Raw genomic sequence first — 26,905 nt, forward strand, 5'->3', positions numbered from 1 at the left:
TGTGTGATCTTGCCCACGTCCAACAAACTAGTGTTAAGCCACCAATGGCTCAACTTTGCTGAATGAACTTTGTCAGGAAGTTTATTCCCCCCCCCCAAGATTTCTCCTCAGAAATCTCCCCACCCTTTTCTGTGGAATTTGCTTGCAGATAAATAGGCAGTTGACAAGATGAATGGCATTGATTAGGGACTGCCATTAACAAGTCTAAAAATAAGAACCCTTTCTTAAAATAATTGAAGCCAGCACTGCAGACATGCAGCTCAGTCTCATTGTAATATGAAGCAGCCGTAGAGCAGAGAAAAAGACACCTTAAATGAGCATGTGGGAGGCAGTTTTTCAAAGAAAATGGTAAATTTAAGAAAAGAGACATTGATCTTTCTTTGAAAACAATTAACATCCCAGCTCTAAAATCCCGGTGTTCTACAGCTTCTCAAAACAATGTTACAGCTGCTTGTGTTTAAACAGATCACATTTAATCTGTTTTTTAAAAATATTATGATTTCAGCTCCAGGCAAATAAACTGAAAGGTAAGAGGGGAATCTGTATAGCTCAGTGTGACACACAGCTGACTTGTCCTCTTGTATTTTTTATGGACTTTTCCTTTAGAGAGGGTAGGGAGGTCTACAGGAGATCAAAAATCCAGATAATGGATGCAATTATGCAACTTAAGCCCTGCCCACTTTTATCTGAATTGGGCATGCAATGCACATTTGGGACTGGACTTCAATTACTGTCGCAACTCACATACACACACATACACACTTCTTCAGGTACCAGTTTTAGATCCTAAACCGATCAATATCAAATAATGCTAGGCTAATCTTAGGTGCTTTATTTGGGGCTCAGCAGATGGGTTGGCCTAACATGGGATTTTGGAGAGGAGGGGGAGAGGGGAAGGTTACTGAATGAATTCAGTTGGGAGGGTCACATAATCTGTTAAATCATAAATCAATGAGATAGACTAAAGTTTGTCCAACTTACAGGTAGTCCTTGACTTATGATCCCAATTGAGCCCAAAATTTCTGTTGCTAAGTAAGATAGTTTGCTCAATTTTACGACCTTTCTGGCCACAGTTGTTAAGGGAATCACTGCAGTTGTTAAGTTAGTAAAAAGGGAATCTGGCTTCTCCATTGACTTTGCTCATCAGAAGGTGATGACATTGTTGGAAGAAAAGTCTTCATCCTGGTTCAGTCCAAGCCGGGGATAAACAACATGGCGACTGCTTTAGAAAGAAGGTTGCAGTTTATTGAAGAGGAGAGCCAGACAGAAAGATGGCTCTGGCAGAAAAAAGAGTGAGCACATGTAAGGAGTGAGTTTTTATACCCTCTGGAGCCTTTTCTTTGGAGCTGTTTCCTGTTCCTGTGGCATGAACTTTGACCTGAGTCTGAGTATGCTCTTTTGGTATCTGTGGGTTAATCCTATTATGTCCTGTCTTAGAATTTGGATGGGGTATGTAGATTTTAGGTGTCTTTGTCTTCTTAATCTTTTAGCTGGGGGGCCTCCATCTCCATTTCTACAGAGCTGGTTTCTGCTTGGGGGAGGGAGACCTGGGGCTATTAAGAAAAAACTGGGCATGCTTTCCTGCTCTTTAAGATCCTTTGAGGAAATGTATTTTCCTGCCCTTTTAATATTTCCTTCTCTGGGGGGCTGACTTCCCACAACATGACCCCCAGACCCTGTAACCGTCATAAATATAAGCCAGTTGCCAAGTGTCCAAATTTTGATCACATGACCATGGGGATGCTGTAATGGTCATGTGAAAACCCCATTAAGCTTGTTCTGTAAACACAGCAAAAGTGTGTGTGAACTCAGCCAGGGTGTCTGGAAGGCATCCCAACAATCAAGATGGTGGCTAGGACCCTATTAAAAAAGGGTAAGGGTTCAGTCATAACCACCATCTTAATTTTGACAGAAGTGGTTTGAAGATGACACCCAGAAGCACAAACTAGCTAATCATGTTTCAACCATGCTATGATGAAATGTGGGTTGACCCAGAGAAAAGAAGGAGGATGCTTAGCCATTACAAAACATATGATTGATTCCCAGTAAAGTGGAAAGAATAAGAACCTCAAAACAACTCTGCCTTGATTGTGCTCGATACATGTTAAAATAGAGAAGTGCTTTAATAGGCTTCAAATATTCTGCTACAACATCCAAAATTCACTAAATCACCTTCGTGACTCCTAGCAACTCTTGGTCCCTAATCTTGCCTACCTTGCAGGGCTAATGCAAGCATTCCACTGATTGCAAATTGCACATTGAACAATGTATCGGCAAGACCCCAGATAGAGAACATTATGGTCTGGATATGGAATCCACAGCCACATTTAAAACCAATGTTTCTCAACTTTGGCACCTTTAGGATTCCCAGAATCTGCCAGCCTGGGGAATTCTGGGCGTCGAAGTCTATGCGTCTTAAACATGTCAAGGTTGAGAAGCACTGCCTTTAACTATGGAAAGCTGTAGAAATTCCCCCTGTGGGGCATTAACAGAACAAAGCAGTATTATTATTATTATTATTATTATTATTATTATTAATAATAATAATAATAAGTTGGAAGGGACCTTGGAGGTCATCTAGTCCAACCCCCTGCTCAGGCAGGAAACCTTATACCATTTCAGACAAATGGCTGTCCAGTTTCTTAAAAACTTCCAGTGTTGGAGCATTCACCGCTTCTGGAGGCAGGTTGTTCCACTGGTTAATTGTTTTAACTGTCAGGAAGTTTCTCCTTAGTTCTAGGTTGCGTCTCTCTTTGGTTAGTTTCCACCCATTGCTTCTTGTCCTGCCTTCAGGCGCTTTGGAAAATAGCTTGACTCCCTCTTCTTTGTGGCAGCCCCTGAGATATTGGAACACAGCTATCACGTCCCCCCTTGTCCTACTCTTCATTAAACTAGCCATACCCAATTCCAGCAACCGTTCCTTATATGTTTTAGCCTCCAGTCCCCTAATCATCTTTGTTGCTCTTCTCTGTACACTTTCTAGAGTCTCAACATCTTTTTTACATCGTGATGACCAAAACTGGATGCAGTATTCCAAGTGTGGCCTTACCAAGGCATTGTAAAGTGGTATTAATACTTCACGTGATCTTGATTCTATCCCTCTGTTAATGCAGTCTAGCACTGTGTTGGCTTTTTTGGCAGCTGCAGCACACTGCTGGCTCATATTTAAATGATTGTTCACTAGGACTCAGAGATCCCTCTCACAGTTACTACTATTGAGCAAGGTACCCCCTATACTATACCTGTGCATTTGTTTTTTCTTGCCTACATGTAGAACCTTACTTTTTTCATCATTGAATTTCATTTTGTTAAATAGCGCCCAGTGTTCAAGTCTGTCCAGATCCTCCTGTATCCTAAACCTGTCTTCTGGAGTGTTGGCTATTCCTGCCAGCTTGGTGTCATCCGCAAATTTGATGAGTTCCCCATCTATCCCCTCATCCAGATCATTGATGAAGATGTTGAAGAGCACTGGGCCCAGAACAGAGCCCTGGGGCACCCCACTACACACTTCCCTCCATGTAGATGCGGTTCCACTGAGGACCACACGCTGAGTATGGCCGGTCAGCCAGTTACGGATCCATCTGGTGGTGATGCTACCTAACCCACATTTTTCTATCTTATCAAGTAGTAGGTTGTGGTCTACTTTGTCAAATGCCTTACTGAAGTCTAAGTAAATTATATCCACAGCATTCCTCTGGTCCATTAATTTTGTTACTTGGTCAAAGAATGGAATAAGATTTGTCTGGCATAATCTGTTTTTGACAAACCCGTGTTGGCTTTTAGTAATGACTTTGTTTGCCTGTAGGTGTTCGCTGAACAACTGAACATGGCAAGAAAGCCACCACAATACATAAAAAACCATGATGAGATGGGGAAGGGTCCTCTCTGAACAGAAGGCATGAATGCCATGCAGAAACAAAGTAACCACTCAAAGTTACAACAGCACTGAAAAAAGTGGCGTATGACCATTTTTCACACTTAACGACTGTTACAGCAGCCCCATGGTCATGTGATCAAAATTTGGATGCTTGGCCACTAATTCATATTTATGACAGCCGCAGTGCTCCAGATTCATGTGATCACCTTTTGCAACCTTCTGACAAAGTCAGTGGGGGGGGGGGAAAGCCAGATTCACTTAACCACCCTATTACTAAATAATTGCAGTGATTCACTTAACAACTGTGGCAAGAAAGGTCAAAAAAGGGGGCAAAACTCACTTAACAATGATCTTGCTGAGCAATAGAAATTTTGGGCTACGTCTACATATTTTGCTTTAATGTACAAAGGCTTTGCATATCACACCATCCAATTATCCTAGTTGTGTCATGTGGGGCATTACTGCTCTTCTGCTAGCTTCTGAGAAGTCTCGTTTCCTGGATTTGCATAACACAGCAAACCATAAATCAATCATACAAGCGATATTTCCATAGCACACTGAGTCACACATAGGTCAACCCCCTTTGAGTTTAGCATGAGTTGTGTAAAACCAGCCCATGTGCCTAGTTACAGTTTTGTGAAAAGCAGCTGAGGAAACCATGGGGTGGACCCAAAGACTGTGTTCTGACAACATATTATCCAATAAAATGAAAGAAGCCTCTCTTTGCAAGCTGCTTTGACCTCCAGGAAGAAAAGCAGGCTACACATTAAAAAAAATATAAACAAACACATTGATCTAAATAAGACATGTCAAACACAAGGCCCGGGGGCTGGATGCAGCCCGCGAAGTGGTTTCTTGTGGCCCGCGAAGCCATCCTGGAAACAGTGAGGGAATGGCCCCCGCTGCCTTGGCCCTGGCTCAGGCCGGCCGGGAGCCAATGTACAATTTTGTGGTGGCCATCTATGCTGAAATGCATTCAGTCTTAGCTCCACAAGGCCGTCTGGAAACAGCGAGGAACCAGCCCCTGCTACGTAGGCCCCATCCCCTGGGTGCATGCTGGGGAGGTGTCACCCTTTGTGAGGAATGAAGAAATGCACCATCGCCTGGAAGTGGCCAGCAAATGGCCCTAGCCTACTTCACATATCTGACTTGATGGGCTGTGCCTTGGTCCCACCCCTTTCTGCCAGAGACCCTCAGATCTGTCCCACTCCTGCCCAGGCCCCCACAGGCACCCTTGATGCGAATGATGTAGAGCTGGCCACGCCCACCCAGTAGGCCACACCCACTCCATCCACACCCACCCAGTAGGCCACACCCACTGTGGCCCCCCTGCTCCCCTCGAGGGCAACCACAATGCTGATGCGGCCCTCAGTGAAATTGAGTTTGACATTCCTGATCTAAATCATGGTTTGCTGAATGGACCTGGGTGCCAGGGATTGCACTAGATACTGAACCAGAAAAGCCAAGCTAGACATCCAAGTTTATGATTCATTGTGTCATGTGAAACTGGAAAAGTAGAATGAATCAAAGCTGGTAGGCTGAAGCCAACCAGTGTTTCTCAGCAGAGGAAAAGTTTAAACTTCAGACTGGCCTATTGGTAGTAAAACGGCATCCAACCTTGTCAATTTTAAGAGGCGTGGACTTCAATTCCCAGAATTCTCCAGCTGGCCTGCCTGCCTGGAGAATTCTGGGAATTGAAGTCCACGACTCATAAAGTTGCTAAGGTTGGTCACCCCTGTATTAGTTCTATCTGTTTAGTTATGTGCTTATCACTAAATGCAGTACAAAACTTATTTTTCTCCCATCACAACACAATTGTGTAAGGCTGACTAAGCTGGCAGGGAGGAGCCGACCAAAGGGAGCTTCCAAAACTGGTGGGGGGGGCAAAAAATCCTCCTTCCTTCGACTCTTTTGACCCACAGACTTAAGCTCTCACTTTTCCCCCTCCAAAACCACTTCCGACGCCCCCCCCATCCCCAATCTAACGGGCCTTTACTATAATGTCTCGCCCAGGCAGGCTCGCAATGCTGCGGGATGTTTTGGTTTGCAGACTCACAAAATGGGCGGGGAAGGAGGAGGCGAGAGAGAGAGAGAGAGAGAGAGAGAGAGACTGGGCCTAGCCCCTCCTCCCTCTCCCATTAAAACTACAACTCCCAGCATCCCAGTCGGCTTTGACCTGGCGCCAGCTGATAGAGGGATTTATTTATATATTTATTTAAATAATTAAAAAAAGAAAAGAAAAGAAGCCTTGAGGAGAGAAAGCCAGACGGGGCGAGTTTGCAGCGGCGGCGGCTAAACAATTTTTTTTGTTGTTCTTAAACCCCCCCCCCCCAAAAAAAAAACATTTTTCCCCCTCCCTTTCCTTGCTAGGTCTCCGCGATGTGCAAGCGGTGCCCTCCGTTCCTTTTCACGCGGATGCCCCGATGAACTCGAAGGGGCATCTTCCCGGACACTGAGCAAGCGGCCGAGGCAATAAAAGCGGCGGCGTCGCTGCAAAGCTCCAGCTGCGATCATTTCCCTCGGACTCAAAGGGGCAACCGGAGCCGGGCCGGAGCCCTTCCCTCCCTCCCTCCCTCCTGCCCGCCCTCCCTCCCTCGCTCGCTCGCTCCGGCGCAGGGCAGCCCTCTCGCAGCAGCCGCCCTGATGCCGAGACATGGATAGAGCCACGGTCGCGCGTGGAGGTGCCCAGAAGATGGTCGAGAGGAGGGAAGGCGGCGGCGGGGCAGCAGCTGGAGGAGGCGGCGGCGGTGGCGGTAGTGGCAGTGGCTGCCGCCGATCCCGGGCAGCCGGGCTGGGCCGAGCCGGCTACGCGCTTCAGCAATGCGGGCAGCTTCAGGACCTCATTGACATCTCGCTCTCCAGCCTGCAGGGGCTCCGCACCAAGTGCGCCGCATCCAACGACCTCACGCAGCAGGAGATCCGCACCCTGGAGGTACGCAGAGCGAGGTGCCCCCTCCGCCCCATCCACCCGCGCGCCCACCGCGAAGGGCGCCCCCGGGGTAGCCCCTCGGCGTCTCGCTTGCAAAGATCCCCACGGCCACCAGGGCGCAGCAAAGCGCCTGGTTTTTCCCTGGCTCATGGCTGCCCCCTGGATGTTCCTCGGAGCTTTGCAGCTCGCCTCCTTTGGTCCTGCTTTGGGAGCAGCCGGAGGGCTTTTTTTTTCTTTTTTCTTTTTTTTTGCGTGGGGTTGGTGGGTGGGTGTCCGATCCCCTTCAGCTTCCTACCCAAGGAGGGTTTTCCCAGAAATGTGGAGATGTGCAGCGGGTGGTGTAAACTTTCCCTGTCTTCCTCAAGCAAATCGAACTGTCTTCCAAAATTGGTTTATTGAAGAGTTCTTTTGAGGGGGGGGGGAAATACCTACTTAAGATTGGGGAGTCATATGGCTACTTAAGTAGATTAAAAAAAAAACCTCCCCTGAAAAGAACTCTTCAATAAACCAATGTTGGAAGACGGTTGCTTAAGTAGATACCAAAAGAGGCACGGTGCGTGGTTTCTTGCGACTAGTGGAGGCGATGAGCGAAAAAGGACGGGGATGGAAGCATTCTTGGGTTTTGTCCTTAATGAATCGAAAAGGCGTTAAGACAGTAATGAATCTCGCTGGAAGGTTGTATCTGATTTAATTACGCCCCCCCAACATAGTTTACCCGGATTTTTTTTTTTAAAAAAAAATATCTTCACTTTCCTGGGAACGGGAGCCATTTACTCAGCGGTAACTGCTACTGTTTTCCTTAGTGCGAGTGATGTTGTTTTCTTTGGCTGTAATTGCGGGCTGATCTTATTCTCTTTGGCTGCTTTGGCAAGGCATACTAATCCTTGCTTGACCTAACCATGGCTAACTGAATTCACCCAATGCGCTGAGTTCACAAGACACACTGAAGCAGGGATCTGAGTTGGAGCCACACGTTGAGGAGTCAGCCTCATCCAATCCTATTTTAACCTAACCCATTGGGCTCACCCATCTTTTTCTGTATGGATGAGCTAATTTATATTGCCGACAATCATTCTTCTCCCCCCCCCTCCCACCCCCGTGGAAATTATAGATCTCCCGTTCCTGGAGAATCGTTTTCCTCTTCAGTCTTCTCCCACCTGTTGTGGAAAGGTGAATCTCCTTGCAGTACAGAGGTATTATATTCTCAATTTCAATGTATATTGCTGTTTATTGAAGCATGTTGATTTATGGACAGCCCACCCCCCCCCCGTTCTTATTTTGCCTGAAAATAAATTCCTCCAAGCAACCATCAAGCAGCCTAAACAACAGCAAACACTTGATAATAGAGAAAACTCCCAAGAGACAGATCCAAATGGCTTTTTGCCAATCTTTCCTAAACTGGCTTATTTTTTATAAATGCATATTTTCTTCTGGAAGAAAAAAAAAGGAATGTGTATATAGTGGAGTCTCTCAATGCATTCCATGCTGCAAGGAAAGGAAATAGTCTCTTCTTGACTTGTAGGGGTGGAGATAAGTGACTATCTTCCTGCAACAATAGGATTTTTTAAGGGAGGGGATTCCTCTGACCTGTTCTTGCTTGGATATTTTTGACTCCCCTTGATGGCTTTTGCTGAGACAGGATATACATTCTGGCATCTTGGGGTGCATTTATTTGTTAGAGGTGTGGGGAGGGGGGTGAAGAAAATTAACTCCTGTTTTTGTTCATTTTCTCTGTATTTACATATTATGCTAAATCAAATGAACTATATTTTAACATGTAATCCCAGCCTCTGTTGGTGATTTGTGGTACCCATAGTCCTCTACGTACGGCCACGATTGAACACAAAATTTTCTTGCCACATTTGTTAAGCGAATCACTGCAGTTGTTAAATCAGTAACAAGGTGGTTGAGTGAATCTGGTTTGCTTGTCAGAAGGTCGCAAAAGGGGATCACATGATCCCGGGACAGTGCAATTGTCATAAATGGGAGTTTACAAGCATCCGAATGTAAATCACATGACCAGGGAGATGCTGCAAGGGTCATAAGTGTGAAAAATGGTCATAAGTAACTTTTTTCAATGCTGTTGTAACTTGGAATGGTCACGAAGCAAATTGTTGTAAGTCGAGGACTACCTGTATGGTGGGGCTGTGCAAACTCAGAAAAGTGGGTTGAGTGAACACGGTTAAGTTAGTCTGGCGCCTTGGCTGGTCTCAGAAGAAAAAGTTAAGTGGGGTCCTGGTGCTTTCTAAGCTTGGTTGTTTTCTTGCAGACATTTCATTACCCAACTAGATAACATCTTCAGTGTTAGAAGGGAGTGGGGTTTGCTCTATCTTTATACATGATGACTTGGCTTGTTGGTATAGGTGGGAGTGTTGTTTTCTTCTTGGTGTTTATCTGAGCTGGTAGTTCCTTGATTAGGGCATTGTTTACTGCTTGACTGTGGGTCTGGTATTAATCCTGGTGTTAATCCCTGTTTATTCAGGTGTTGATTGCTGGCCAAGAGGTGTTTTGGTCATTTTATTTCTTGGTTAGCTTTTTGATTGTCTTTCTTGAATAGTGTGTAAATGTAGGTTATCTCATGTGCTTATTAATGGCTGATTTGTCTGAGTGTTAGGCTTCCACAAATTCCCTAGAGTTTTTGAATGCTCACAGTTGTGTTGTGCAATTAAGGAGTTTTCATCATGTCTTCCGGTTGTTAGCTGGTATTCGTGGATTTGCTCTGCTAGCCTTCTGCCTGTTTGTCCTCCATTGTGACTGTTAACAGTAGGGTTAAAATGTTAGGAGTTTAACAAATTAGGGTAGAGTTGGACCTATTTGATACATAGGTAGGAGCCTGCTCGGTTATCCAAGGTTGTGGGGTTAAATAGAAAATTGAAAGAAAATTATGAAAGAAGGGAAAGATTTTCATATGGGTGTCAAGATAACTATTATACATAGTGATCACCTGGGGTCAAGTTTGAGTTGCAGAGTCTTTGCTTTTTTATGGATAAGTGTATCCTTCTATCCATGAAGAACAACAAGCATTATTTTGGTTTGGGTGTTAAGCTTATCACATTAAGGCATCCCAACCCTCTCTTCCAAATTCCAAAAGGTAAAAGGATATTAACTGCTCTTAAATAAATGAGCAAAGTGCAAGAAGACTCTGCTAAAGTCTGTTGAAATTATTTTTTTTCTTCATACCCTCAAGGCAAACCAGACAATCGGCTGCAAAACCTTTATTCAAGAGGGACACCTCAGTTTTGCAAATTATCCAATTAGCACTACCTGGTGCTCACACTTCTGAACTTGCACTACCCCCTTGCCCCCCTCCCTTTCTCCCTCCCCCTCCTCCAGCCTGGATTAGCCTGGCATGCTTAACCAGGTCAATAGCAGGGTAAGCTTACTTTGGAAACTTAAGCAGCAGGTCAGCAATGGGACAGCATCTAAATCTTACCTGTCAGTCCTCCAAGGAAAAGAGCTGGAGGGATAGACAGGCAAGAGTGTGTTGCAAACTCTGCATTAAGATTGAGCAGCATGGCATCCTTAACTGATGGGTTACCAGCATACTCCTCAACTCCTTTCTCACGCTGCACAAACAATGGGGAAGGGTTTGTTTGCATATTAAATCATCCTCTGTATTCTCTTAGTATTAAGAACTTACAAGATCACCCAAACAAAAATGTAGAAAGTATGCAGGGATCCCCATTTTATCAGAGTGGCAGCTCTTTCATCTGGTAAATGTGATCCTTTATTGCAGTGTTTCTCAACCTTGACAATTTTAAGGCATGTGGACTTCAACTCCCAGAATTCCACAACCAGCACTGCTGGCTGTGGAATTCTGGGAGTTGAAGTCCACATGCCTTAAAATTGTCAAGGTTGAGAAACACTGCTTTATTGTCAGCGGAAGATGCTCTGACCGGGTTAGTGACTGGCTGGATTAAATATTACAAATATGTCATGGTTTTCACAGAGTTTATTTTCTTTGGGTGGAAATGAGACGGGGCTTGATTTTTATGTGATGTGAGGTTGATAGTTAATCTTGGCTAGACTGTGCATGGAGAATAAATGTGTGAAGCAGTGACTTCAGTCCATCCGTCTCAGTGTTTGGATCCTGGTTGTGGTCATTTTGTATACTATTCCAAGGATTTGGCAATATGCCGCCCTCAGGTTGTGTTGGCCCAAACAAGACAATGGACATTGTAGATAGTCCTCAATTTATAACCATTGTTCCAAGTTACGATGACACTGAAGAAAATGACTGGTCCTCACATTTAAACAACTGTCACAGCATTCCCGCGGTCATGTGATCAAAATTTGGTGCTTTGCAACTGGCCTGCATTTATGACAGTTGCAGCGTTCCAAGGTCATGTGATCTCCATTTGCGACCTTCCTATCTGGCTTCTGACAAGCAAAGTCAATTGAAGAAGCCAGATTTGCTTAATGACTGTGTGATTCACTTAGCAACCATGGCAAAAATCATAAAATCGGGCATGATTCACTTAACAACCGTCTTGCTTAGCAAAGAAAATTCTGGTCTCAACTGGGGTGATAAATCAAGGACTCCCTGTGCAACTGAAAGGCAACCATCAGGCTTTGCTTTCCTACTTTCTTGCTATTGTTATCCTGCTTGGTATGTAACAAGAAGCTATCTAACGCAAACATTCTTCCCATTATCAGTCCTGGACTATCAGCAGAGAACATGTGCCATATTTGGAAATGTTCCTCTTTGTTAGAACAGATCGGCAGTGGAATCAGTGACCCAGAGAGGTGGTGACCTCTTAATTGGAGATCTTCAAGCGGAGATGCTTTCATTTGAAAGCCTTTCCTAAAAAGATTACATCACCGGAAGCTGGGCTGTTGTGCCAGCAAGATAAATTTTGGCTGGAAAACACAGAATCACAGAATTGGAATCACTGTTCTGTTTGCAGATTGGTTTGAAGTTTGATATCTATCAGAACATACATGTTTAGGCTCTTGTCTTGACCTTTGGATTCCTGCTGTAGGGATAACTTTTGGGGCTAGAGTATAAATAGGTGGCTTCTACGTGCTCTGCCTTTTTCTGTTGGAGCCCCCAACTTTCCTTTGGTAACTTTCTTTGGGGGTATTTCCCTTCTTTTTGGTATCTTCAAATCAGTGTTGACTCCTGATGACTGCCTGGACAAGTCCCTGACGTTTTCTTGGCAGGATTTCAGAAGCGGCTTCTACCTTCCTAGATTTGAGAGAGATGGACTGGCCCAAGGTCACCCATCTGGTTTGTGCCCGAAGCGGGACTAGAACTCAAATTCATGGTCACCCAGCTTCTAACCCATTATCTTCACCTCTACATCATATGGGCTCTCTTTCCGGTCTTGTTCCTTACATTATCCTGTGATGTTGTGTAATTATGTGCTTGGCTTGTATTGGAAGAAACCACAGAAGACAAGAAAATGAGGCCACTGGTATCCATTGGAGATGTTTGGTGGGAGGAGTTCAGTGGATTATGTTAGAGCTGATATGGGCACCTGCCATTTGTGGTTCATTTTAATCATGCCCAGCCAACTTGGTCAACATCCAGGGATAAGGAGTGTTGATTTGCAGTAGCTGTAATTGCACATCACTCTGTGTTGTGCAAATTGAGCCCGTGGGATCAGTGTATGTTCCATGCATTGTGCAAAGTCAGATAATTAAGTTAAGAAAGTCATAGATAAGTATGTCTTTTTATTTGTTTTGATGTTTGTGGCCCCAATTCCTACTCACTCTGGTTTGCTCACAAACTAACACACACACACACACACAGAGAGAGAGAGAGAGAGAGAGAGAGAGAGAGAGAGAGAGAGAGAGAGAGAGAGAGAGAACAAGTGAATAAGACTACTATTATGAAAGTAATTTAAGAAATTGCAAAATAAATTAGAAAATAGCAATCCAGACAACATACAAACTATAACAGGGAGTTTGTCTACCCTAGCCCAAGTCCTGGGAGAACAGCCAGGTCTTTATAGCCCTCTGGAATGTCAACAGAGTAGGAGCCATACAGATCTTGGATGTGGGATGGGGGAAATCTCACTCCAGAGGACAGGTGCTATTATGAGGAAGGTATACTTCCTAGGTCCCAAAAATGACACCTTTTAATCAAAGAGATGGGAGGTGGAGACCCAAACTATCAAACTGACCACGGCTGGTCATGTGAAAGCACTGGATGCCCTCTTCCTTGTTGTAGCATCTTGAATGGTGTGGCCCTTAGTGTTCTGTGAGGTTGGTTGTTTTTCTAGCAGATATTTTATTACCCAGCTAGGTGATGTGGCACTGATCATGTTACCTAGTTGGGTCATGAAATGTCTGCAAGAAAACAGCCAAGCTCAGAAAGCACCAAGGATCCTACAGTTCAGCCCTGAACTCTTCTATTGATATTGTGAAAGGGGTTTGAGGACTTGTGATGGATGGTTGTGATTTGGTTGGTAAACTGAATCTTCTTTCTAGAGCAGTTTTATAAGAGTTTAATTTACTTACCACCTCCCCTTTATATAGGTGCCTATGCTTTGACCCTTCTTTCCCCTCTCTCACTTGTAGTTTAATTGGATTGTCTCATGTGCAACACCTGGTGAATCATTTCTGAAGCTTCCTGCCTTTCTCATAGCTTGAAACAAGGTTGTAGAGAGGGGTAGGATGAAAAGAAAAATCTTAATTACTATGTTGGTTGAAGTTTCAAGATGCCACGTCCAATGGGGCATTAATTCATTTCATGAAAAAATGCTGAAATCTTGTATAATTTGGTGCTTCACCCCCCAAAAGTCCATTTTAATTTGTGCATTGATTTCAAGTATTTCAAACCATATCCCCAGATGCCTTGTTGCTGAATTTTGTCTTAAATTATCAACTGGGAGTATTTGCTGGGAAGATGGATTTTTTTTCTTTACAGTACTTGTGCTTTCCAGCAAAACAATCCAAACCAAACAACCTTGGCATTTCTCCAAGAACATCTGGCTCCTACAAATATGGGAGATAATTTTGGTGGAAGGATTATCCAGTCCTCCCACTTTTTCATGTTCCTTTTTCAGCTGATAGAGAATACAATGCCTGTGAGAATGTCTTTGATGCCTCCTGGTTTCTACTAAAAGCACGTTGGGGAAGAAAGCAGACTTGCACAGTCCTAATCTTTGGTTATACAACTGTCTCTGGACCTTCTATCGGCCTTATGATAATTCTCAGAAAACATAAACGATGTAATTGAGTACTTTGTTTGGGATTGTGCATATCTGCCTGGAGGGAAAAAAAAAAAAACAAAGCCGATGAGGTCATAATAGGGTTCCCAGATCTGAACTTTCAGACCCGACCAACAGATGGTAGCACAAGAGCTAGTTGTTTGGATGTCTCTTTGCTTCCATCTAGAGATCATCCAAAGGATTGTATTGTATTCCAGATCTGATATCTTATGGTAATAACAGAGGACCCTTGAAAGATTAAAGATGAGGAGGAGGAGCAGCAGCAGCAGCGGTTTGTCTTCTGGTTAGTGGATGTCTGGGTTTGACCATTGCCATTTTGGTAAATGTTTTGGATGCAGATATAGACCATTGGTGAGGTCTTGAACTCTTGCTTGCACTTTGTGGGTGGGCCACTAACTAGCTCCCGCCAGCATCCCACGTCTGATACCAGTGTGGTAAAGTCCTTTGTAGGCAGTGAGGTGGGGATCTGACTTGCAAATAAAAGAAAGCAAACATTGCATTCCAAAGATGTAGAAAAGCTGTAGTTTATTGTCCCTGGATCCTGGAACATTCAGAGTGCATCATGGCTTGCAAAATGGCTGGGGTAGCCTGTACGTAGAATTCATGACATCTTTTTCCAGAATTTCAGAGCTTGCCCGAAAGATTTGGATCATATCTCCTTTGAAACGGGGTAGTGGGAAATGCTCTTATAGATTCTTAAGGGCAAGGGAAATGGGTCTGCTCTTTTGACATCCTAGATCAGTGGTTCTCAACCTGTGGGTCGGGACCCCATTTGGGGTCGAACGACCATTTCACGGGGGTCGCCAAACAACGCAGTCCGCCATTTTTTCCCCCTTTTCCTTAGCTGTGCTACTCCCTTTTATTCTATTGGCTTTTGAAAGCCAATAGAATAGACTCTCTTGAATAGAGTCTAATTCTATTGGCTTTCAAAAGCCAATAGGAATTGTCTAGGCTGTCTCTGCCCTGCTGAGTCCGCCAAAGGTCCTATTCTGCAAAAGGTGCTGCACCAGTTGAGTAGTCCTCGACTTACGACCGGTTGAGTAGTCCTCGACTTACGACCGGTTGGGGGTCGTGGCATTAAAAAGGTTGAGAACCACTGTCCTAGATAGAAGTTGTTGCTTAAATCAAAAGCAGACCACCAAACAATCACCTATGAAGGCTTACAGTAATGGCATGTGGGAATGACCTTTGGAGACAGAGGGAAGAATGCAAACTAGACAACGTTCAGAAAGAGGCAGATGAGCCTGCAGAAGTAATGAGGCATGGTAAACATCTCAGAAAGACCCTCCCTCATTTTTTGGATTTTAAAGGCGAGGGAGTAGTGTTGCAAAATTCTGTTATTATAATGTTATAATAAGGATGTATTGTAAAGTTGAAAATAATTTTTTTTATAAAAAAAAAAAATAAGGATACAGCTAGTACTTCTCATTATGCTTCTTGTCTGGATTACCTTGCCAGGCTGACATTATCAGCTTCCTGAGGTTCATAGCTTTAATCACAGTTTCTTTTTTGTGACTTGCAACATCTGGGTCGTGTGCTCTTCACTATCACTTGACTGACTTTGAGGGTGTTTTCGAAAAGTGTAGAAAGAAAAAGTTCTAAAGCAACAAGGAAAGATTATCAGCATTTTGTATTTTGGAAGTCTTTTCGATTTTGGCACTCCCTTAAGTTTCACATCATAGGTGACTGCCTACCACAGAGGTCCCAACCTTTTGGGCACCAGGGACCGGTTACATGGAGAGAAATTTTTGTGTGGACCAGAGGGGGCGTGGTTTTGTGTGCTGCCTGCATCCCGCAGATGGGGCTTTGCTTGTTTGTGCGGCCCGGTTGCTGGCATGCTGTGGCCCGGTACTGGTCCACGAACCGGGGGTTGGGGACCCCTGGCCTACCATACTTAGGCCTAGAACCCTCCCTGTTGGGAACCCCAATTCTCCAGAGACCCTAATGAAATCGGGCTGCTGCTAATACAACCCAAAATAAAAACCTGGGTTTCCATGGGCATTTATTGGTACATTGTGTGCTTGGGGAGGGTCATCAATTCAGTTAAGACACTCTTAAATACAGTTGCTTTATATTAACACCAAGGTTAATGATTAGGGGACTGGAGGCTAAAACATATAAGGAATTGTTGCTGGAATTGGGTATGTCTAGTTTAATGAAGAGAAGGACGAGGGGAGACATGATAGCAGTGTTCCGGTATCTCAGGGGTTGCCATAAAGAAGAGGGAGTCAAGCTATTCTCCAAAGCACCTGAAGGCAGGACAAGAAGCAATGGATGGAAACTAATCAAAGAGAGAAGCAACCTAGAACTAAGGAGAAACTTCCTGACAGTTAGAACAATTAACCAGTGGAACAACCTGCCTCCAGAAGCTGTGAATGTTCCAACACTGGAAGTTTTTAAGAAGAGACTGGACAGCCGTTTGTCTGAAATGGTATAGGGTTTCCCGCCTGAACAGGGAGTTGGACTAGATGACCTCCAAGGTCCCTTCCAACATCATCATCATCATCATCATCATCATCATCATTATTATTATTATTATTACCAACAATCAAGAAGTAAACAATACCCCAATCAAGGAACTATCAACACAGACAAACAAGCCAATTATAAACAACAACCTAATCAAGGAACCACCAAAACCAGTCTCATTAATGCAGGGCAAGCCACTTGTATAGACACAGATGGCAAATCCCCCAATCTTCTAGTGTTGATGATGTTATCTAGTTTGGTAATGAAACATCTGCAAGAAAACCACCAAGCTCAGAGAGCAACAAGGACCCCACAGTAACTGTAATCTTGTGAGAAGTTCCATCTTCAGGGTTAGGGTCCAACTTCTTCTTTTATTTCATTGGTTTGTTTTGTAATTGTGCTAGCTGGTTCAGGAAGTAAACCATACAATAAAAATGTCTGCTAATTTTATGCTCATCTCTCTTTATATTGCTGCCATACACTAAATAAATTTAATATTGCTCATCTGATCCTAGCGAATCATTGTTCTAAACAATTTTGCTTGTTATTTTCTAGGAATTTTATTAGTATATTATGTCTCTTTTTGCTTGTTTGTTCTTTGATGGGAGTTAATCCTTTCACCTTTTTCTGAGTGCCAACATTATTAAATTTTCTTTTTTGTTGTTTTGGACTGCTTTTGTTACAGTGAGTGGTATTGAGTGAATTTGGGCAAAGTTGTGGGCGGAAAAAACAGTTAAACTCTTCTGATCCCTATTGAAAGATAGCTTTCAGTTGTTCAGGTGGTTTATAATTTATTTTTTTAACAATGAACTTCCATTATTGTGGAAACAAAAGGTAAAGCTGTGAAGGCAAGAGGTGGGGCTGTAATTTTTAAATTGTTTTTGGCAAATGGAATGGCCAAATATAGTACTGATTTCAGGATTACTCAGCTGTTAAAGACACTGAGTTTGTCAGTTGGAAAGCTGAAAGCCCAGGTTCAAGATCTGAACTCCTTACATTGGGGTGAGCTCTTGTTACTTGCCCCCCAGCTCCTGCCCATCTATAGCAGTTCAAAATGATATAGGTCAGTGATCGCGAACCTTTTAGAGACCAAGTGCCCAAACTGCAACCCAAAACCCACTTATGCATGGTCGGGTGCCGGGAGGGTGTGGCCCATTGGGTGGGTGTGGCCCATTGGGTGGGCGTGGCTGCAGTGGTAATGGCAGACTGGGTGGGACTAAAAAGTTCAATCAATTCCAACTTTGCAAGAACTTTTTTTTCCGGCGAGAAGTTGAAATTGACTGAACCTTTTTTTTTTGCACATAGCATATAAAAATAATAATAATAATAATAATAATAACAACAACAACAACATAACACCCTGGACTTAACAATTGTCAATAAGAAAGACAAAAACGTCTGGAGAGTGGACGTGGCAGTGCCTGGAGACAGCAGAATAGATGAGAAAGAACTGGAGAAGATAACAAAATAGACCTACAAATAGAAATAGAAAGGCTGTGGCAAGGAAGGTTAGTACCAATAGTAATAGGTGCCTTGGGTGCAATCCCAAAACAACTGGAGCACCACTTGAACCATTGGCATTGACAAATTCGCCATTAGTCAATTGCAAAAGGCGGCCTTACTAAGAACTGCTTCCATTCTGCGACGATATCTGTAATACCATCAAACATCCACATCTGCCTATCCCAGGTCCTTGGGAAGGACTCGATAGGTAGGCAAAAATGCCAAATCCAGTCTGAACATCTGACTGTGTGATAATAATTAATAATAATAATAATAATAATAATAATAATAATAAGAAGAAGAAGAAGAAGAAGAAGTAGTAATAGTAGTAGTAGTAGTAGTAATAGTAGTAGTAGTAGTTGGAAGGGACCTTGGAGGTCGTCTAATCCGACCCCCTGCTTAGGCAGGAAAACCTATATCAGTGTACCCTATATCAGTTGCGCGTGCCCTCTCTGTGGGCATGCGCGCCGTCGCCAGTCCTAGGCCTTCAGCTGGGTTTTATAAAACCTTTTCACCTTTTCTTGATTTTACAACTGAATTTTCCTTTATAAAGCAAAGTTATAAATACAAATAATTGATTTTTTTTAAATTTACGAATGTCTTTGCCCTGTTTTCCCCCAAGAAAATATGGTCACTGTAAACAGAAATGGTAAGAGCTATTGCTTCAGAATGATATTATAAAACTTCTTTGAGTGTCTTACTTCAGGCTTATGTGGCATAATACCTGTGACTACCAGGTGCTTCCCGAATAATGTTCTTTATGTGTGAAATGTTTCCACAGTCGAAATTCTGGCACTTGGTCACCGGCATATATTTATGACGGTTGCAGTATCTTATGTGGTTGTCATGTATGATTGTTTTGGCTGTCTTCTGACAAGGGGAACCCAGATTCACTCAATGACTGCAGGATTCACTTAGAACTGCAGCTACTCAGTTACCAACCGTGGCAAAAACCATCATAAAACTGAGCAGGACTTGCTTAACAAAAACAGTGAAAATTCTGGTCCCAACTGTATTTGTAAATTGAAGATTACGGGCAATAACAAGCCCAGAGTGGGAAGGGAAAAAAAAGTATGTGTGAAAGAGAGAGGCAGAGTGTCAACATCTTGCTGTTCACTTAAGATGAACAGTGTTTTGTGTGAACCTGACCAATTGTGGTGGAAGCAGCAAACTATGGGTTAGCATACAACCATGAAGTCTCTCCCTATGTGCTTCTTCCATTTCTTTCTCTTCCATGTGAAATTGTAGGGCATCTTCTTGAACCTCAGTTGAAACCAGAGAGGCCCTCGTGAATTGGATAAACATCACTTAGTAGACCTCCAAGCTGACTGTTCCTAAATTAGCATGCAAAGAAGCCTTCCCTATCATTAGGCATAATTAGGCTGAAAGTTCTGATTTGGTGTAAGACTGTTCTTTGCATAAGTGTCTGTGAAACTGGTCTCCTGTTGGCAAACAGGATTTCATGCCCAGGAAAGGAAGGGGTGGGAGCTTGTAGGAGGAAGTGGGTGTTTGCTGTGCCTAGTATTATTTGTCCATAACATTTAGCTGCTTAACTACTGCTTTGAATTGATCTTTAAGTGCTTGATTCCTGTTGAGAAAAGTCAGACCACATAGGAAGGATTTTATGAATGGGATTATATTGGCAATCCACAGGAGGAAAAACTAACACCTCCAATAAGTCAAATAAGTCAAATCCCAAACCTGGTAGAAGACAGAGGCAATCATTTGAGGAGATCAGGTGAGGTGGCCTTATAGGATGGTGAATTTAGGGTGGGAAGAGAATGGGGGGGGCAGGTTTTACCGCAGCCTTTTGTCTTACAGAATAAGAAAAGCAAGAGAAACTGCTCACGTAGAGGTGGTGGTAAACTCTCTGCAGATGGTAGATCTTTTTCTAAAACTGGCACTAGCAGAAGATCACTTGTTGCTGTTCGTGTCACCATAGGGCAATGATGGCGAACCTTTTAGAGACTGAGTGCCCCAAAAGTGGCCCCGCCCCATTCTACCCCCTGCCCTGCCCCTGCTCCACCCCCATCCCATCTCCCGCCCCGTCTGCCCGCAGGGCCACCCACCGCCTCCAGGGCCCGCCGCAGGCAGCCCAGCAGCGCCATGGTGGCCACACCCTCTGCCCCCCCCCTCCCGCAGCATCAACTGCGCGATGGGGCGGGAGAGCAGAGTCTAGGCTGCCTGGCTGCCATGTCCTTTTCTGCGCTGCTTCACGTGGACCATGCTCAGGGGCGACTTCTCCAGGGGGGCTGCTGGTGGGGTCGCGGGGGAGGCGAGGCTGGGGCAATGGCATGTGTGCCCACAGAGAGGGCTCCGAGTGCCACCTCTGGCACGTGTGCCATAGGTTCGCCACCACTGCCATAGGGGTAGTTGATGAGGCTGATGGTAGCAGTGATCGCTTGCTCAAAGTCCTTTATAAAGAAAAATCCTGTTCAAAATGTTCTGTTCCAGCAGTTTTCCTTTTGAAACTTGCTGGATCATTTCTGGAATGACTGAGCGGATATGATCTAGGACAGGGGTCCTCAACCTTAGCAACTTTTAAGATTTCTGGACTTCAACTCCCAGAAGCTGGCTGAGGAATTCTGAGAGTTGAAGTCCACAAGTCTTAAAGTTGCCAAGGTTGAGGACCCCTGGTCTAGAATGAAAATGGAGTGTACCAAAGTTCTTTGGAATGTTCCAACTCCAGAACAGAACATTTTGTCAATTCTTAACTTTTGTGACCTCTGGAGTGACCCTTAAATAGCTTCCATGGATCACCTGGCATATCTACAAGTGTATTTGCACTATCTTAGATCAGCTGTTCCTTGCCTCAGTGATTCCCGCATCTCTATTCAGCAGCTCGTCTGATTAATTTTTGGCTTTGCTGTAGTTCAGCTGGAGAAACGCTGAAGTGCTGGAACATGGCGTAGTTTAACCGTCATTTGCTTTGCCGTTGGTGGGAATTCTTGCCTCACTCCTTGGGCTGTCTGCAGAGATGTCAAGAAACCATTGCTTCATGTTATGAGTTCTCTGCTGATTAATAAGAAGAATAGAGGAAAGGCATTATGGTGGTTTTGCAGACTCACCCTGAAAGAGATTGCTCAGATGTTCTAAAACCAAATTAGACTGACACTGGTTGGATGCTATTTTTTTTTTTATGCCTATGGTTGTTCAGTTGGAAGTTGCCCGGATAATTTTCAAGAGATCATCTTTGCTTTTCCAGGTGAAGGAATGTTGGAATTCTTTCTGAAGGTTTGGGAATAGGAACCAAGCACTGTAATGGAAGGGTGCACAATCCCCTTCATCAAATGTTCAAGGGTCTAATCTAGGGATAGGCAACCTTGGCTCTTTTATGACTCCTGGAGTTCAACTCCCAGAATTCCCGAGCCAGCGTTGAAGTCCACGAGTCATAAAAGAGCCAAGGTTGCCTACCCCTGGTCTAGTCTTAAGAAAAAAAGGAAATGAGATGTATTGATTTTATTGTACTTGTTTTACAAAATATATATGGCAACCCATCCTATGGTGAACTCTGGACAGTCAACCACAACCAACAAAAATAATATATGGTACCTTAATAAAAACTATAAATCAAGCAAGAAAAAAAACCGGACTTAAACCAATCATAATACAGTAACCAAGACACTATATAATAGATTCAACCATACAAACTAGTTCCATATAGGTAGTCCTTGATTTATGATGACAGTTGAGCACAAAATGTCCATTTTACAGTCTTTCCTTTTTCACAGTTGTTAAGTGAATCACTGCAGTTGTTGAGTTAATAACACGCTTGTTAAGTGAATCTGGGTTTTTCCCATTGACTTTGCTTGTCAGAAAAGGTGGTCACATGGCCCCGGGACACTGCAGCTGTCATAAATGTGAGACAGTTGCTAAGCGTCTGCATTTTGATCACATGAGCATGAGTCTGCTACAACTGTCTTAATTGTGAAAAATGGTCATAAGTAACTTTTTCATTGCTATGTAACTTTGAACAGTCACTAAGCGAGAGGTTGTTAGTTGAAGACTACCTATATTGGGCTGGTCTTTTGGACCTGTGGCTTCTGGAAGATCAAGAATGGCGAAAAGTAAGATGAGAGACATTTAGGGCTTATAAGTAAACTAGTATTTAAACATGACACAATTTCACACCAAATAGTTACTTAACACAGGTAGTGACATGAGATGTCTCACTTCTTCTTTTGCTCTGCCAGTCGTGATGTTTAGGGCTGGTGAATTCTAGCTTAAGAGAGGGATTTGGTCTTTGTAATTCCTTTTTGCAAAGGCTGCCTGGGGAGAGAAGCACCCCCCTCCACTCCCGAGGCCCATTTTTGCCCCTCCTTTTAGTCTTTTGTGCAGAGATCGGACAAACTGGGTCATTGTTCGGTGTTGTGGGGCGTAGCTGAAAGATGATAGCGCATGCTGCCGTTGTAGGGTAAACCAAGCATATGTTCGCCTAGGTCTCCTTTGGTTTTCCACCTGCTGGATATTTCCACTCGGTCTATTTGCTGTGCATATTTAACTACTACAAACAGCCTTGCGGCTTCAGAAAGCTCTCCGGGGACCCATAAGCTCAGAATTGGCTGATGCTGAGAGCTGCATGGGGAACTGAATTTACAGCTTGTTAAAACTTGCTTGGGAGTTGTCAGCGAGCTGGATATAAAAGAAAGGAAGGAAGGATGTGGTTTGGAGTTACGGGGGATTTCACTGGAACGACACCCCTAAAGGCCTCCTGATTTGAGGCTGTACTAGTATATTTTTGACTGTATGGGTTGGTTTTATCTGGTGGAAACAGCTTTATGGTTTTTTGTTTTTTTTTAAAGTCTAATTTTCCTGCCGGGTTAAATTGACCAAAAGGGACACCTTTATAATATTGAGTAGAGTGGAAGATATTGTGGTTGCCTGATACCTAATTACTGTAAAGCTGTTTCTTCTATGCCTACGCTGTTTACTTCTTTTCCTCTGGGTGGGCAGACAGAGTTTAGTAAAATCTGCAAGGTAGTCACTATTTTTATTTTCTAAGAATGATTAAGTGGACCCAGAGATGTCTGTAAATAAAAGTGATGATAGAAGCTGCAGCTTTCAGGACATTTGTGGTGGTTTGGGGCCAGAGGAGATAGAATAGAGCTGGAAGGGACCTTGGAGGTCTTCTAGTCCAGCTTCTTGCTCAGGCAGGAGAACCTATACCATTTCAGATAAGTGACTGTCTAGTCCCTTCTTAAAAACCTTCAGTGATGGAGCACCCATGATTTCTGGAGGCAAGCTGTTCCACTGGTTAATTGTCCTTACTGCTAGGAAGTTTCTCCTTAATTCCAGGTTGCTTCTCTTTTTGATTAATTTCCAATCATTGATTCTTGTCCTGCCCTCTGGTGCTTTGGAGAATAATTTGACCCCCTCTTCTTTGTGGCAGCCCCTTAAATACTGCAGTACTGCTGTGCTTGTGGGCCTTAGAACAGTCTTTCTCAACCTTCGCAACTCCCAGAATTCCCCAGTCTGCCTACTTTAAGATCAGAAGTCAGAAATTGACTTGGTTTTTGACAGTTATAGTGGATTCCAGAAGCTTGGACTACACCAGTGTTTCTCAACCTTGGCCACTTTAAGATAGCAATAGCACTTTAGACTTATATACCACTTCATAACGCTTTATTAGTCCTCTCTAAGCGGTTACAGAGTCAGCACATTGCCTCCAATTATCTGGGTCCTCATTTTACCGACCTCGGAAGGATGGAAGGCTGAGTCGACCTTGAGCTGGTGAGGATCGAACCAGTGGCAGTCAGCAGAATTAGCCTGCAATTCTGCATTCTAACCACTGCACCACCACGGTTCAGATATGTTGACTTCAACCCCCAGAATTCCCCATCCTGGTTGTGGCTGGCTGGAGAAGTCAGGGAGTTGAAGAAGGAGCCATGGGAGAATGAGACGAAAGATGGTTTAAGCTCTTATCAAATATCTTTGGTAACCAAATTGGACGGAAGTGTAACCTGTACTATGCCAACTTACAAAATTAAATTTAGATACATGGAGGCAAACTTGAACTCGGACATTTCTGACTTAGAACCGTCAGAAATGTCCTGACAGTTAGAACAATTAATCAGTGGAACGACCTGCCTCCAAAAATTGTGAGTGCTCCAAGACAGGAGGTTTTCAAGAAGAGATTGGACAGCCATTTGTCTGAAATGGTACAGGGTTTCCTGCTTGAGCAAGGGGTAGGACTAGAAGACCTCCCAAGTCCCTCCCAAGTCTGTCATTTTCTTTTGTTCTGTTCAGGCAACATATTTCCAATTGTGTGTGTGTATTTTGGTGAAGATTGGGGACTGACTGATGCGAAGATGCAAAAAATGGATGTCTTGAGGATGTGATATGTATGCTGATTCTCCCACATCTGGCCATGTTCTCCTTCCTCAAAAAGGAAGGAGGTGTAGAAATGTTGTCTCTGTACTTGAACTGATACGAATTCTGGAGAGATGTTGTTTTTCACTTTTGCTTGTTAGCCGGTGTTTTCTGCTCACAGAATTTCAAATTCCATTCTTCTCAGCTCCCATAACTCCTTTCATGTGTATGCCTTTGGAACACACAAGCCAGATGGTAACTGGTACCTGAAATATTACATACAAAGCTAGCCCAACTCGTTTTGCTTTTCCACCTACTGATTTTTTGCGCTTTGCAAAACCTAGGTACAGTTTTGACTTGGTGACTGGAATATAAATAAATGATAAACTTCGTCTTCTTCTGATGACAGGCCCCTGGAGTTTTCTTGGCAAAAATACAGAAGTGATGAGCAGTCTTCTGGGATATTTTCTTGGTTTTCTAGGCTAGCTTGCAGCTGAGAGCCAGTATTGAAGGTGATAGACTAGGAGCACAGAGACTCAAGCTAGGAAAACCCACTCAGTCACTTTGGACCAGTCCCTCTCTCAGCCCCAAACAGTATCAGCCTGCTGGGATGAGAAGCTAACTGTAGAATAAGCCTTCCATTGCATCAGTCATTGATGGCTTTGTGGACTACAGTGGACAAGTACAGTGCGAACAGTGTCTCTGCAACCAAGCAAGACATATGCTAAAATAAAAAGATCTAGCCCTGGGTCCCCAACCTCCAGTCTATGGAATGGCACCGGGCTGCAGCATGCCAGAAACCGGGCTGTGCAAACAAGCTAACCTCCATCCACAGGATGCAGGCAGCATGCAAAACCACGCCCCCTCACGTCCGTGGAAAAACCTCTCTCCATGGAACCGGTTCCTGGTGCCCAAAAGGCTGGGGACCACTGATCTAGCCTTCAACTGTAGGATTCCCTGATGGTTTCCCATCCAGCTCTTATCCTGCATATTTTCAGAGACGGGAGTCTAGCCACCCTGTGTTTATTTCAACAAACTTTGGATAATCCTTCAGACAAACCTGCTTATCTCTGTATCTGAAAAGATGTCATTTATATGGCTGGTGATTCTGCTTCACTTTATCAAAGGATAAAACCTGATCTGGTCATGGCTAATTATTTTAAGCTATTGTGTCTGCTGGATGAGTTCTTGGAACCCCCTACCCCCCAATTCTAGAAACCTTTGATGGGCTTATTAAAAAGGATGCCTTGATAATTTTGTGAGTTTTTAAACTTGTGCCCGACAGTGCTACAGTACAGGAAGAACTGTAGCTTTTTGGGCATTTGGTAGGCCGCGCCTCAATCATGTGGCATCAATGTGCATTGCTGATTTAGGAGGGGCTTCCTTTAAAAAAGAAACAAACTAAAATGCAAAATGGGGTTTATAAGATTTTGTTTTGGTGATTGCAGTGCAGCACCACTGAAAAACAGAACATTGAAGGAAGATGCTGCAAGATAGGGAGCTGAGTCTCCAGTTTCTGCAGAGGGAAATATATCTGGCTGAGGATGCTGTTAGAAAGACTTGACTGTTAGATGAGAAATGAACCTTTTCATCTCTGAGTCCCTCCCTCCCTCCTTTCCTTTCCTTTCCTTTCCTTTCCTTTCCTTCCCTTCCCCTTCCTTCCTTCCTTCCTTCCTTCCTTCCTTCCTTCCTTCCTTCCTTCCTTCCTTCCTTCCTTCCTTCCTTCCTTCCTTCCTTCCTACCTTTCTTCCTTCCTTCCTTTGAAAGAAAAATCCTCATCAGGGTCCAGTCCAAGCTGGGAATAAAAAAAGTGGAGCCTGCTTTAGAAAGAAGATTGTAGTTTATTGAAGAGCAAAGCCAGACAGAAGCATGGCTCTGGGAAGGCTGACCACATGGAGCAGGGAGTGGTGGGTTTTTATAATTTCTTGGGCTTTTTTGTTTGGAGATGTTTCTGTGGCATGAACTTTGACCTGAGGTTCAGTGTGCCTTTCTGGTATTCTGTTGGTGGTGGGTTAATTCTATTATGTCCTAAAGGTCATATCCTGCTTCCCTGGGGCTGTGGCTGATGGCTATGTCCTGTGTTGGATTTTTTTGGGTGAGGGGTTGTTAGTTCTAGGGATCTTTGTTTTTCTAATCCCATCAGCTCTAAGCTTCCTGGTGCCAGTCTTTCTGAAAGGATTATGATATCAGCATTTCTACAGAGCTGGTTTCTGCTTGGGGGAGGGAGACTTGGGGCTATTAAGAAAAACTGGGCATGCTTTTCTGCCTTTTTAAGATCCTTTGAGGAAACATGATATTCTGCCTTTTTAATATTTCCTTCTCTGGGGGGGGGGTTAACTTCCCACACTTCCTTCTTTCAATAACTGTCTTCCAATTTGAGGGGCTGTCACAGAGAAAAGGGGATTTGCCTAATTCTCCAAAGCACCAGAGGATAGGACAAGAAGTAATGGGTGGAAGCTTGTTAAGGAGAGATCCAACCTAGAAGTAAGGAAAAATTGACTGACAGTGAGAACAATTAATCAGTGGAATATCTTGCCTCTCAGAGTTGTGGGTGCTCCATTATTGGGGGTTTTCAAAAATAGACTGGACGGCCATTTGACTGGAATAGTAAGGTGTTGGACTAGAAGACCTCTTGAGGTC

The 26,905-nt window shown here is 43.8% G+C and overlaps 1 protein-coding gene across 3 annotated transcripts in view; it reads left to right on the top strand.

Moving 5' to 3' along the window:
* The first annotated feature begins 6,574 nt into the window (after positions 1–6,574).
* The window catches only part of KSR1 (kinase suppressor of ras 1), a 178,897-nt gene continuing 158,566 nt past the window's right edge, over positions 6,575–26,905 (top strand). For all 3 annotated transcript variants that reach the window (XM_039341390.1, XM_039341398.1, XM_039341416.1), the window contains exon 1: positions 6,575–6,809. The gene's annotated coding sequence lies outside the window, so the exon portion shown is untranslated. The remainder of the gene's footprint in view (positions 6,810–26,905) is intronic.

Source organism: Crotalus tigris, unplaced genomic scaffold (assembly GCF_016545835.1).
Source record: "Crotalus tigris isolate CLP2741 ecotype Arizona unplaced genomic scaffold, ASM1654583v1 scf7180000017550.10884619, whole genome shotgun sequence".
NCBI lineage: Eukaryota > Metazoa > Chordata > Lepidosauria > Squamata > Viperidae > Crotalus > Crotalus tigris.